Raw genomic sequence first — 15,071 nt, forward strand, 5'->3', positions numbered from 1 at the left:
TTCTATTTCGGGAAGTGTACCATACACTTCCTCTTGGCTATATAAAACAGCAGAGTTGCTAGAAGTAAAATGATAGTTAGAGAGAGTTGGCCCTACCTGGTGCTGATGTTCTAAAATTGTAGATCCTGAAGAATGTGCTGTTCCATTGGGAAGCCTGATGATGCTTTAGGAGTAGTAAAAAAATACAAAGCTTCCTTATCAGTTGGTCCATCTGGCTCAGTATTGTCTACCCAGACTGGCACTGGCTTCTCCAAGGTTACAGGCAGGAGCAACCCTGGTGCTCACATCTAATCTCCCATTGTTAGGGCACCCCAACATATTAGACCCAGAGGTACCAGCCCAGAATAATATGGAATTCAGGCCTGTGTCTGATTTCATTTTATATTAAGAGTTCAATTAATGCCTGGGCTCAGGGTGAATTGACACCCCAGATCTCAACTGGTCTGTGAGGGAAGAGGCAATCCAGCATTGTATTGTGAAATGGGTACTCAAGGAAGCACAAAAGCCAGGCCAGAACAATCCAAATGCTAAAATGTGACTCACTATCAGATAATGTCTGTGGAAAAGGCCAGAGGCTGATCTCCCCTCTCCTGTTGCAAGAAGTCCATGTTAATCCTTGTCAATGATTGACTCAATTGCTCTCTATAGAAATTCAACATAGGTAGATGCATACAAAGAAAACACCTATAGACTTTAATTCTTACTTTACTAACACTTTAACACCTTTTTGGGATGAGGCTAGCAAATCTGGGACAAGAGAAGATGCCCATTTGCAGCCCAGAGATGCAGATTTGCTTTGGGCAATGTCCCCACCCCTTCTAAACTCACAGTTTACAGAAGATGGGATTGAGATCTCTCTGGACTGGCCAATATCCTGAATAATTAAAAGACATTATCCAGAAGGTAACAGCATTGTCACCCTTTTGGGGACCCAGGAAAAGATGAGGAGATTTGAATAGACTCTATGAGAGATCAAAGGAAAATACAACTATAAAGAATGAGGCTACTGGACAGAGAACTAGCAGTCTTGTGCCTACATGCAATCTTGTGCCTACAAGCAAGATCTGCTCAAGAGCCAGAGTTTGCTGCTAAGCCGCGGGGCAACAAGCAGAAACTCTGTCCATGAACCGGAACTCTGTGACTTCTGCTGCGCAGTGAGAAGTCAAGACTTCCCCAGCTATGGTGCTCTGACTCTCAGCCTTGCTCTGAGCAAACTGCATGCATGATGATCGCTCTAAAGACTCCTGTCCCCAGCTAAAGCCTTGCTCCTTCAGCTGAAAGATCCACCGCTCTCAAGCCTCTGATCCTGGTAATATGCTGCCTCTACAAGCCTTGGATCCCTCCATCCTTTCCCCTTCTTCTCCTTTCCCCTCATCCCTCTACTAACTCCTGATCTCCCCAAACCAAGCCAGCCCTCAGCCTTCCTTACCCCCCCCCCCTTTTTTCCATCTGTATCTGAACTGTATTAGGCTCTAGGAAGATTTAATACACACACATATGTTAGTTAGGAACACTGGGTGAATATTGGTGCTGGCTAGGGTTGAAATACTGTTAGTAATATTGATAGAGTTTCTGCTTTCTGCTCAGCTAGATTGATGTTGTTATTCTTTTATACTCAATAAAGCCCATTGAATCATTTAGGATTGGTTTGATCTCCTTTCTTCCTTGCACCCAGATCCTACATGATCACTATATAAAAGAACTTGGTCACTTGGTGACACTATGAGACAGGCCTAATTTTGTATGCTAGCTAATGAGCATATTTAGTATATAAATCAGGCCTGGACCACAACACCATCCAAGTGCAAATGGAGGCAGACCTTGATTAGGAAAGAGAACAGTTCATGCTTGTTACCTCAAGACCAGCTCTCCTCTCCACTGACCACTAAACCATACCAGCTTTCTGTTATTGCAAGTCTACATGCTTGCTTGCTTCCATCTGCTTAATTTCTGTATGTACAAATAAATAATTTATTACAGGAGTACTGTAATTCTCCAGTGCTCTTCTCAAGGAAACAAAAAGCTGTTTATAACTGCTTTAGAACTTTCAGCTTCTGAGAGAAATGGGGAGAATGAAACAGCATGTTATGGGGAAACAGGCCTTTAAAGTTTGCACCTGGTTATGACACTAGAAAATAATCACGCTCTCATAAGCTAAAGGAGAAGTGAGACCTATGGCTTTCAGAGCTCTTCTGCAGTCATCTACAAGCCATGACACTATATTAGTGAGTCATATCAGATGACTCTAGGCACATCTGTCTATTCAGCAACCCATAGTAGAACTTGTGATATGTACCCAGCACAAAGCTGATTCAAATGTTCAGAAAAATCAGACCCCCAGATCACAGTGTCCCAGGGACATTTCCACCATTGTATGAAGGGGGTGGGTTGGGTTGGAAATGTCCCTGGATCACCATGGTCTGAGGGGCTGCCACAGCAGCCCTCCCTGCTCTCCAGGGCACAAATGTTAATAAATTATCATCATCATTATTGTTGTTGTTGTTTACTCCCCACTCATGAATTGATTGACCTTCACCAACTTGCACTCCTTTCTGGAGAAGGGAATGCTTTCAGGGTTTCTCCATCACCCCCACTGTCCCTTTACCCACAGCTCCTCTTCCTGGATTGCCCTGTGGCCAGATTGTGAATCTGGTGATGTTATTGGTGGCTGCCACTGTCTCCAATTTGGAATCAAAGATTTTGACTACAAAGATTATACAGCTCACATGGTACACAACATTATGGACCTGTAACACTGTGCCCTGGGGCCATTGCAGACTTCAAAGGCAGTGCTGAGGCTCTTCAGACTTGGCTGTAGTATAAGCAGTGCTTTCCCAGTTTCCCCAGTTATTACCAATGGGGGAAACTGTGGGAGCACTGCTTGCACTACTGCCTCATCTTAACAGCATCAGGGCTGCCTTTGAAGTTTGCAGCAACCCTGAGACACAGCAGTATTACAGCTCTATAATATGTGGACCATGAAATTTAAAAATAAAATATGTTCATTCTGAAAGAATACCACTTCACAATAACTAATTTATTTTTTATAATTATTTTTGTTTACACAGTCAAACAGGTGTTATTGACTGGTTTGTTTTATCCAGACATCCAGTCCTTCCCAAGAACCAGGGATGGCTGAATTTTATTCAGTGTTGTTGCTGTTATTATTATAGATATCCTCGCAGAATATAGGCTGTTCCCAGTAGCTTTTTGTAATTGGCTGATGGTGATTTCTGTGGCCCCTATGGTGTTGAGGTGCTCTTCAAGGTGTTTTGGAATTGCACCTAGGGCGCCAATTACCACTGGGATTATTTTGGTCTTCTTCTGCCACAGCCTTTCAATTTCAATTTGTAGATCTTTGTATTTGGTGATTTTTTCTATTTCTTTTTCTTCTATTCTGCTATCCCCTGGTATTGCTATGTCGATTATTTTGACTTGTTTTTCTTTCTTCTCCACTACAGTTATATCTGGTGTATTGTGTGGCAGATGTTTGTCTGTTTGTAGTTGGAAGTCCCATAATATTTTTACATCTTCATTTTCTTCAACTTTTTCAATTTTATGGTCCCACCAATTTTTGGCTACAGGTAGCTTGTATTTTTTGCAGATGTTCCAGAGTATCAACCTTGCTACCTTGTTATGCCTTTGTTTGTAGTCAGTCTGTGCGATCTTTTTACAACAGTTGATTAGGTGGTCCACTGTTTCATCTGCTTCTTTACAAAGGCGGCCATTGCCAGGTCTTGGTGATTTTCCACTTATATTGTGCAAATATTGACCATGCAGTGGCTTATTTTTCCATTTTTCTGCACGGTTCTTGACTTATTGACGTCATTGGGGAGGCTATTCCATAACCCTAACCGAAAAGGCCCTCTCCCTGGTAGCCATCCGCCTCACCTTGTTTGGCAGGGGCACCCAGATGAGGGCCTCTGAAGAAGATTTTAAGGTACAGGTAGGGACATATGGGGCAAAGCACTCTCTCAGGTAACCCAGTCCCAAACCTTCTACCGGAGATGCTGTGAAGTTTTTATACGTGGCACGGAAACATGTGATTTCCTCAACTGCATTCTAAAGTGGTGTGGCCAGGGACTGTGATATATGCTTCTTCTGAATGCTTGTATAAGCTCATAATCCACATACTTCATATCATTTCACATTACGGGCATTGCTAGGTACTTAAAAGATCCAGGCCCCACGTCCACAGCCCCTTGTTTAATAATTAAACTCAATCATATTTTCCCAAACTTTATTATGTATTTTTTTAAAAAGTCTCTAATTATTATAATACAGCACTCAGGAAGGGGGAAGCAGCAGAGAACTAGGTGAAGAAAGGAGCTCTCTTCCATGCACTGAGCAGCTGTCTCCACTTCTGCACTTCCTTTCTGGAAGAGGTCAAAGAGAAGGAAAGTGGATGAGATTTGGGGCTCTGAGCAATTGATTGGGGGCCTGTACCGCATGGCACTGTTGATTATACCTATCTCACATCATTTTCAGTGAGGAAAATTTACATTTTTATCTAAACATTACCAAGGGATGTACTAAGTGTAAATCAAACTTTACTCTGGGAGTGGGCAATCACTTATTACAACTCTCCTTTCTATAATGGATGATAAAACCATAGCAGTCTTATGGGTGGTCGCTTCATGGTTGGCAACTAGCCAGAAAAATAAAATGGCCCAGCCTGCTTCTGTGCCTTTAACAGCAGTTTAATCTTCAGAAATCAGCAAGTAAAGCTTTTCACACATGGTGTGAATAATTCTTATATTTATATATTAGATTTTTATCTTGCCCTTTAGGCACAATGCCTCACAAGGCAGTTTAAATTACATTGAAATTGTAATTATACATGCATATCTACTCCCACTATGTTCTCCCACTCCTTACATAGATATGGAGGTGGGCCCCCCCCCCGCCATTTGTGGATTGCTTTGATCTAAAGTTATGGTATTTGGCAATACTGTGCAGGAGATAGCAATGGTAAACCCCTCCTGTATTCTACCAAAGAAAGCCACAGGGCTCACTAAGGAATTTTAAGGACAAATACTTTCCACATGAGACAAATAAGTATACTGTAAAGATAGATAAATATTTATTTTAAAAGTCTCATGAATTTTAGACCAATCTTGTTATTTTGCAATTCTGACTCACAGTAGTTCTGACTCAGTCCTGGTGCTCTACTGTTAAGGGTTTTTAGAAAGAGACTGAGAGTCACATGTCAGTACTATACTCCCTTTAGTATATTTCCTCCCAAGAGTCAAAAGTCAGTGTTTTATAGATGCTTACCTCATAGACACAAAGATATCTTAATACAACAATTAGTAAGCAAGCAAATGGTACCTTTCCCCCACTTTCCTTTGCCTACGTCTCACAAAGATAATGCCATGGTAATTTGTGACTGGAAAACACTGTGCAAATCCATGGTGATTGTTCAAGACAATGATGAATACAAACCTACACAAAGCTGTAAGCATCAGCAACAAGCAAATTTATTTTTAGCTGAACATAAAGAAAAATACCCCCATCTATGAGAGGCTCTATAGAGACTCAGTATTCTTGCATTGCATGTGGAGGAACAGGGGGGAAATTGTGCCATAAATTTGGTGAGATATGTTCAGAGATCAAAGGCAAATAGTGTATAGCCACGGGACTTTGCTGTCTTCAGCCCTGGTTGCTCAACTGAAGATGCTGAGTCCTGTTGCCCACTTGCCACCAGATGTCCAGGGACTCCAGCACCTGGCACGGTCCTTGTTGACCCGGGCGACGACCGATCCGGTATAGATTTATTAAAGTTACGTCTCACCATATTGTTGATGGGAGAGGCACTCTTTGTCTGGCTCCTCTGGTGAGACCTGTCCAGTATGGTTGGACCTCTGGCATAGCTCTCACCTTCCTCAGAGTACGCAAGCCCCACAACCACGCCAAGGTAGTGCCTCACTCAGTCATGCTCTGCACCCCCGCAGTGATGTCGATAGGCTATACCTCCCTCGCAGCTCTGGTGGAAGAGGAATGCTGCAAGTCCATCAAACAGTAGAGGAGGAGAAAAGAGGCCTTGAAGAATATATCAAGGACAGTGAAGAAGATGCACTTAAAATGGTCAATAATGTGAAACTATTCAACACCAATGAAACAAAGCAGGCCTACAAGAAAGAACAAGTCAAGAACCGAGAAGAAAGATGGGAAAAAAAACCACTGCATGGTCAATATTTGCACAATATAAGTGGAAAATCAGACATCTGCAAGACCTGGCAATGGCTTAAGAATGGCAACAGAGGGTTTAATACTGGCTGCACAAGAACAGGCACTAAGAACAAATGCAATAAGAGCAAAAGTCAAAAAATCCACCACAAACAGCAAGTGCCACCTGTGTAAAGAAGCAGATGAAACCGTGGACCACCTAATCAGCTGTTGTAAAAAGATCGCACAGACTGACTACAAACAAAGGCATGACAAGGTAGCAGGGATGATACACTGGAACATCTGCAAAGAATACAAGCTACCTGTAGCCAAAAATTGGTAGGACCATAAAATTGAAAAAGTTGAATAAAATGAAGATGTAAAAATATTATGGGACTTCCGACTACAAACAGACAAACAGAAAAAGAAATAGAAAAAAGCACCAAATACAAAGATCTACAAATTGAAATTGAAAGGCTGTGGCAGAAAAAGACCAAAATAATCCCAGTGGTCATTGGCGCCCTGGGTGCAGTTCCAAAAGACCTTGAAGAGCACCTCAACACCATAGGGGCCACAGAAATCACCATCAGCCAATTACAAAAAGCAGCTTTACTGGGAACAGCCTATATTCTGCGACGATATCTATAACAATTGACAATAAAGTTCTGACATCCCAGGTCCTTGGGAAGGACTGGATGTCTGGATAAAACAAACCAGTCAATAACACCTGTCTGACTGTGTAAACAAGAAATAATAATATTCACCTTGGGGGTTCCTGTTTTTCTGTGATAGAAAGGTGCGCTAAAATATTTTAATAAATAAACAGATGACCATCTACATTTCACTGAGATCCTTATATGAAATAGACTTGAGATCGTACAGTATACATAGAGCCAATGTACACGTTATGTTTGAGTTCTGTGACTGGAACGCCCAACATAATTTTCATTTTCTAAGAGCAGCCATAGGGTGTAGGACAATTTTGATCAGGGCATGGGAAGAGGAGTCTGACTCTTGCCCTCCATGCAGATTTATTCACACATCCTCAGTCTTAACAGGTCCAAATAGTAACTTTAGTGAGAAGGGAATGTGAATGGGGAATGGGTTGGGCCCCTCATTCCCCTGCATGAAATGGGGCCTAATTGAAAAGTGGTGTGTGTGGCAGGTAGCACAGCTGCTTTTAGAAGAAGAAAATTATATTGGGAGTTCTAGTCACAGATATTCCAACTGAAGGTAGAATAAATACCATTGTATCTCCACCCACAACTTGGCAGCAGCAAAATTCCAGATATTCTTCTCATCCAGCCCTCACTGCCAGTTATTGGCAGACACAGGAAAGGGGAAGACTGCTAGTTCCTGCCCATGATGAGTCCAATTTCTGGTGTTGGGATGGATATAGTGACATTGGGTGTGTTGTCTAAACCTACCAATGTTGGCATATTCTGCCCAGCTTGTGTTTCCAAATCTGATGTCTGTAACCAAGGTTTGAAGATGGTTTCAGATGTTGGGGTTGGAACAGCATGTCGAGTGGAATATGCCAAAATAAGTGGGTTCAGATGACACCAGACTTGCACATACAAAATATTGCTTTTCTTGAACTATCATTAAGCAAAATAATGTTTTCCAAAAACTCAGGACCCTGGTTGAGGCATTTATTATTTGAGTGGTTCAAATAATAAATAAATGTTTAGAGGAGAGGAGAGCTGGTCCTGTGGTAGCAGGCATGACTTGTCCCCTTAGCTAATCAGGGTCTGCCCTGGTTTCATGTGAAAGGGAGACTTGAAGTGTGAGCAATATAAGATATTTCCCTGAGGGGGTGGAGCCACTCTGGGAAGAGCAGAAAGTTTCAAGTTCCCTCCTTGGCTTTTCCAAGATAGGGCTGAGAGAGATTCCTGCCTGCAGCCTTGCAGAAGCCACTGCCAGTCTGTGAAGACAATACTGAGCTAGATAGACCAATGGTCTGACTCAGTATATGGCAGCTTCCTATGTTCCTAAATAAATAAATAATATACATTTTATATTCCATTCTTCCTCCAAGGAGCCCAGAGTGGTGTACTACATACTTAAGTTTCTCCTCACAACAACCCTGTGAAGTAGGTTAGGCTGAGAGAGAAGTGACTGGCCCAGAGTTACCCAGCTAGTTTCATGGCTGAATGGGGATTTGAACTCAGGACTCCCCAGTCCTAGTCCAGCACTCTAACCACTACGCCACACTGGCTCTCATGCTGATAGTCTCCACTCCAGGAACCTGTCAACGGGTAAAACCAAATATACATTCATGTTACCTGTGAATGCCTTTTCAATCAAAACAAAAGTATCCAAAATGGTGTATAGTTTAGCAAAAACATACATACATTAAAACACATTAATTTAAAACAGAGCTAGAATCAAGAAAACATTAAAAGGGCAGCAACAGAACAGTGAAGGCAAGAAATTAAACTCTGAATGTTTTATTTTGTGTTTAAAAAACAAAAACAAAAACAAAACTACCTCTTAATAGCCCACCTACAAGCAGCGGGTGGGGGGGCTGCTGAATCTCCCCACAGAGAACATTCCACAATTGGGGAACCACCACTGAAAACATCTTGCATACAGTGCATGTTGTGGAGAAAAGCTTCCCCTTTTTAAATCAGTCTCAGAATCAGCTGTTTCTGTATTCTGGCATAAAGACTGAGTTCTGCTAAAGTATGTAAGTCATGTGTCTGTGTTGTATTTTAACTTATGTACACCTAGGGATGCACATGTCAGGTGGTATAGATAGATAGATAGATAGATAGATAGATAGATAGATAGAGGGCTATTACTTGCATGTGGCCAGAAAACCCCTGCACAGAGTATCGTTTATACCCACTGTGTCAATCTAGCCTGAGAGAGGGACAATTTAAGCTTGAACAGCCATCCAAACACCCAGGCTTCTTGTCCAGTAAGGGAAATAGATCCAAAAAGGTGCTACCCCAACCCAGAAGATTTCTTTTTGTCACCTTGGCATGGGGACCCCAGGGCCCATTGGTTGAGCAGATGATACTTACCCTTCCTAACCCAACTCAGAGTGGAGAAGATTACAGGCAGTCCTCAGACTTACAACACAATTGGTTCTTGGAAACTGTGACTTAAGTTGGAATATCCTAACTTGGAATTAAATTCCCCATAGGAAGCAATGTTATAAATTGATTCCTGAACTGTCCAGTTTGTATCCAGGAGTCAGCACATGGGTTTCAAAGGGGTGTTGCCTATATTTTGAGTGGCTGCCACCTTGAAACACAAGGGTGGATTAGTAAAAAACAAAAAACCAAAACCATCAGGGCCCACTAGGACCCACTCCTACTATATGTGTTGTGCTGTGTTGTGTTCTGCTGTGTTGTGAATTGTAAATGCAAAAGCTATTTGAGGAGAAGACACAGACACATATACAGACATGGTAATTTCATAAATCTTCTTCTCTTCAGAATGTAGGCTAAACAGACCCAAAGAGATTTAAGCAAACAGTAATGGGGGCTGGGGGATAAACAGAGATGAACAGAGATAGTTACTACCTTCCTGTTAAACATGACGTGAACCATCATTTTAAAAGTGCCTCTTTATCCAGTTGGCAGGGGATTACCAGTCACCAGATAACCTGGTTCCAGAACATTGCAGGCTCTGCATTGCAGCATTTTAAACTAGATTCAGAATCAGAAGCAAGCGGGTGATCAGTACCATTGTTACAAAACTGGTGAGGGATCTTCTGATCATCAAACCCCACCCAACTGCTCACATTCTGTGCCAGTAGCAGTTTCTGAATCCTCTTTAATGGCAGCCCTGTGCAAAGGACGCTCCAGAGGTCTAGGCTGGATTTAACTGAAGTGAAGTCACATCGGCAAGTGAAGCCACATCTGCTGTCCCTAGAGATCACTGCTGCTATTGAACCAGATCAAGCCACTAAAAGGTGCTCCAACACTAATCACCTTGGGAATTAGGGACAGCACTGGATCCACCAGAGGCAACCCTTTCATGAGGCAAGGTAAGGCAGTTGTCTCTTGTAGCAGATTATTGGGATACCAGTAGGATGATGTTCTCCACATTCATTCATTCATTCATTCATATACTGCCTGATATGCATATCTCTAGGCAGTGTACATAATTTAAAACAAATATAAAACAGAGTAAAAACAATTAAAACAATTTCACAGAACAACAAATTAAAACAATTTCATAGGATAAAAACAATTAAAACAGTTTAAAATTAATTTCAGTTAAAAGCCTGAGAAAACAAGTGTGTCTTAAGGGTCTTTCTAAAAGCAGTCCAGATGGAGATGCTCTTATTTTGACAGGGAGCATATTCCAAAGCCCCAGGGCAGGCATACGGAAGACCCAGTCTAGAGTAGCCACCAAATGAGCCAGTGGCAACTGTCACTGAATCTCCCCAGGTTATCTTAATAGGCAGCTGGGTTCATGACAAAGAAGGTGCTCTCTAAAGTACCCGGGACCTAAGCCATTAAGGGCTTTATAGGTAATAACCTATACACGGCTTGGAGCCGGGGTACATGTCGGACCACATTCACCCATATGAATCTGCCAGGGTCCTCCACTCATCATCTCAGGCCTTGTTCATGACCCCGCCACTAACAGAGGTCCAGCTGGCGGGGACTAGAGACAGGGCCTTTTTGGTTGTGGCCCCTCAGCTTTGGAACCCCCTCCTTGAAGAGCTTCGCCATGCTCCCTTCCTCAGTGTTTTTAAACAACATTTTAAAATGCACCTTTAAAAGGAGGCTTTTTAATGCTCCATTATTATTTTGTTATAACTGGTAGGTTCTTTAGCTTTTTATAATTTTCAGTTTTAATTTGAACCTAATAATGATTGTGGTTTTCCACAATTTAGTTAATTATATTACTTTTATTGTATTTGTGTCTATCTTATTGTTGTGAGCCACCCCGAGCAATAGTGCACTGGAGGGGCGGGGTATAAACATTATAAATAAATAAATAATAACCACACTTTGTATGTAGCTCAGAAACATAGCAGCAGCCAGTACAGTTCTTTCAGAATCAGTGTTATATGGCTCCTTCAAGTTGTCTCAGAGACCAGTCTGACTACTGCATTCTGTACCAATTGTAGTTTCCAGACTGTGTACAAAGGCATCCCCATCTAAGTGAATTACAGTAGTTGAGCCTGGAGGTTACTAGCATATACACCACTATTTTAAAGTCATTTACCTTAAATGGATGTCGCTGACATATCAGCCAAAGCTAATAAAATGTGCTCCAGGCCACTGCCTCAACCTGAGAAACCAGAGAGAATTTTGGATCCAGGAGCATTCCCAAGCTACATACCTTATCTTTCAGGGGGAGTGTAACCTCATCCAGAAGAGGCAAATCTAAACCATTGCTTGGTTCCTGACCCCCACACAGTCAGTACCTCCATCTTATTTGGATTCAACTTCAGTTTGTTATCCCTTATTCCAGCCCATTACCACCTGCAGGCAATTAGGGAGGTTATGACATTTCCTGATGAGGCTGATATGGAGAAATAGATTTGGGTGTCATCAGCATATTGATAACACCCTGCACCAAACCTCCTGATAATCTCTCCCAGTGTTTTAATGTAGATGTTAAGAGCATGGGAAACAGTATGGAGCCTTGTGGAACTCCATATTTCAGTTCTCGCTTTGCAGAGCAGCAGTCTTCAAGCAACACCATCTGGAATCTACCAGAGAGGTAGGAACGGAACCACCGTAAAACAGTGCCACCCAATCCCACCTCTCTCAGGCAACCCAGAAAGATACCATGGTTGATGCTATCAAAAGCTGCCGAGAGATCCAAAAGGATCAGCAAGGTCAAACTCCCTCTGTTGATAGCCAATTGGAGTTCATCCATTAGGCTGACCAAGGCAGTTACTATGCCATAGTCCACTTGAAAGCCAGTTTGAAATGGGTCTAGATACTCTGCATCATCCAAAAATGCCTGGAGCTGAGAGGCCAACACCTGCTCAATCTCCTTACCCAACCACGGAAAATTGGAAACAGGTCCGTAATTAGCTAACTCTGAGGGATCCAGTACAGCTTTCTAGGGATGTGCAAACTGATTTGGGTACAAATTGATTTGTATCCAAATCTAGCTGATTCAGGTGATTTGGAGACAAAACAAATCACCCCTGTGTTCCATTGGCTAGATTCGGGTACAAATCGAATCCCACCTGATTCTATTCAAATTGATTTGAGTTTTGGATCCCTCCTATTGATTCCCCCTGATTCCCAGCTTTCATTTAAAAAATAAAGCTATGCCCTAGCCCTTGTAGAAGTGGAGTTATGGAGCAAAATGTATGGTCGATATTTTTCAAGTGTTTGGATTCTTTGGTGTATAATAATTTTCCCTCAATGAATCCCTATGAGGATTCATTACACACCTTCATTTCTTCTATTCATTTTGACTGCCTTTTCGACAGTGCCAACTGTCAACTGCCATGCGCCATCTACACCCCACTCCCACCCACAAGGCAGTGGGGTGCTATTCAGTTTATGTTCTAGGATTTCCCCCCCAAGTGTTTAGGCTCTTTGGTGTCTAAAAACTTTTCCTCATAATGAATCCCTATGAAGATTCATAGGAACATAGGAACATAGGAAACTGTCATATACTGAGTCAGACCATTGGTCTATCTAGCTCAGTATTGTCTACATAGACTGTCAGTGGCTTCTCCAAAGTTGCAGGCAGGAATCTCTCTCAGCCCTATCTTGGAGATGCTAGGGAAGGAACTTGAAACCTTCTGCTCTTCCCAGAGCGGCTTCATCCCCTGAGGGGAATATCTTATAGTGCTCACACATCAAGTCTCCCATTCATATGCAACCAGGGCAGACCATGCTTAGCTATGGGGACAAGTCATGCTTGCTTCCACAAGACCAGCTCTCCTCTCCATTTCATTTCATAGGGATCCCTATGAGGATTCATAGGAATCCCTATGAGGATTCATTACACACCAGTGTCTAAACACCTCAAAAATTCCTAAAATAAAAACTGAGTACCCAGTGGCTTGTGGGTTGCGGGGTAGTTGGAACATGGGATACCACTAATTCCCCACTCTCACCTGCAAAGCAGTGGGGTCAAAATGAACAGAAGAAATTGAGGTTTGTAATGAAGACTCCAAAGAATCTGAACACTTAAAAATACCTAAAAATAAAGTACCCCAGTATGTGTGTGCGCCGTGTATATGTGTAGTGGACACATGGCAGTTGACAGTTGGCACTGTCCAATGATAGTCAAAATGAACAGAAGAAATGAAGGCGTATAATTAATCCTCATAGGGATTCATTATAAGGAAAAGTTATTAGACACCAAAGAATCTAAACATTTCAATATTCCTAAAAATTAAGATGAGTAGCCCACTGCCTTGCAGGTGGGGGCGGGGTGTATTTGGCACATGGCAATTGACAGTTGGCACTATCCAGTGACAGTCAAAATGAACAGAAGAAATGAAGGTGTGCAATGAATCCTTTATTTATTATGAGGAAAAAGTTATTATGCACCAAAGAATCCAAACACTTGAAAAATAATGATTGCACATTTTTCTCCATAACTCCACTTCTACAAGGGCTAGAGCTTAGATTTTTTTAAAAAGTGAAAGCTGGGGATCCGTTTTAGGGTTAGGATATGGCAACTTTGAAACTCCACTGTTTCCTATAGCAGAAATGTTCAAAATCAGTATAAACTAAAAAGAAATAATTAAAAATCAACCAAGTGTCCCACTGCCTTGAAATTTGGGTGGCAGGTAGCACCCATGGGGACCTACCCAAAAAAATCGATTTGTGCACATCCCTACAGGTTTCTCCCAAAGTGGCCTAATAATAGCCTCCTTAAGACAAGGAGGCATCCTGCCCTCCCTCAGAGAAGCATTTATAATATATACCAGACCCTCTCTGATCATATGATTATCAGATGAGATAAGCCAAGTTGGGCAAGGGTCAAGAGGACAGGTTGTAGGACGCACAGTTTGTCCACACCCTCAGAAGTCACAAACTGAAAGTGATCCAATCTAATCCTGTAAGAGGAATTGCTGGACACCTCCACAGTAGACTCTGCAGTAACTGTAGAATCTAGTTCAGCCAGAATACGAGATATTTTATGTCAGAAAAGAAAGAATCACTGGAAACATCAAAGCAAGGGACTGATGGTTCCAAGTTCAAATTCATGGGGGAGGGGGCACATACTAGCCCCCTCATATCTATCAGAGCAACTATTTGGGACTGAACTGACCATTGCAAACTTTGCAAGCACTGCCTCTTGAAATCTGCAAGAAGCACAAGGAAAAGAGGCTGTCATCAATCTTCCCTCCTCCCTGCCCCTCCTTGTATATTTTCAGAGCTTGTAAGGTTTGGTTTTGAAAGGGGGCTGGCCCCCACCAGAGGCATGGGAGGCAGCATTTTGCTGTTCACCTCAGGCACCACAATACTTTGGGCTGCCCCTGAGATCTGCGGTCACCCGCTGACTGCACACTTGTTACCAGAAGAGGAGGGCAACACCAGAACAAGTTATGTAGCTATAACCTGTTCAGTGGAACCACCGACCAACGGCATCTCTATCTTCTCTGGATTAAGTTTCAGCTTGTTCACCTTCATCATGCCAGAACTGGCTATTAAACTTTTGAAAAGGAATCTGCTTGCACTTTTGCTATTAGTAATTCACCTCTGGCATGAAGGCACTCCCTCCCTCATTAAGCACTGATCCTTGCAGAACCTGTTAACTATCTGATGACTGCAGTACCCATGTTAGAGTTGCCAAGTGTGTGTGGGGGTGGGTGGGTGGGGGATGCTCCTGTACTTTTAATAGAGAAGCTTTTGGTAGCACAGAGCTCGACATTATCACTTGTTAATTGCTGTACGTCGAACTACTGTTAAAAGAACTGCTGGAGGGACCCAGTTCAAGAGGTAGCCAAC

Source organism: Hemicordylus capensis, chromosome 4 (assembly GCF_027244095.1).
Source record: "Hemicordylus capensis ecotype Gifberg chromosome 4, rHemCap1.1.pri, whole genome shotgun sequence".
NCBI lineage: Eukaryota > Metazoa > Chordata > Lepidosauria > Squamata > Cordylidae > Hemicordylus > Hemicordylus capensis.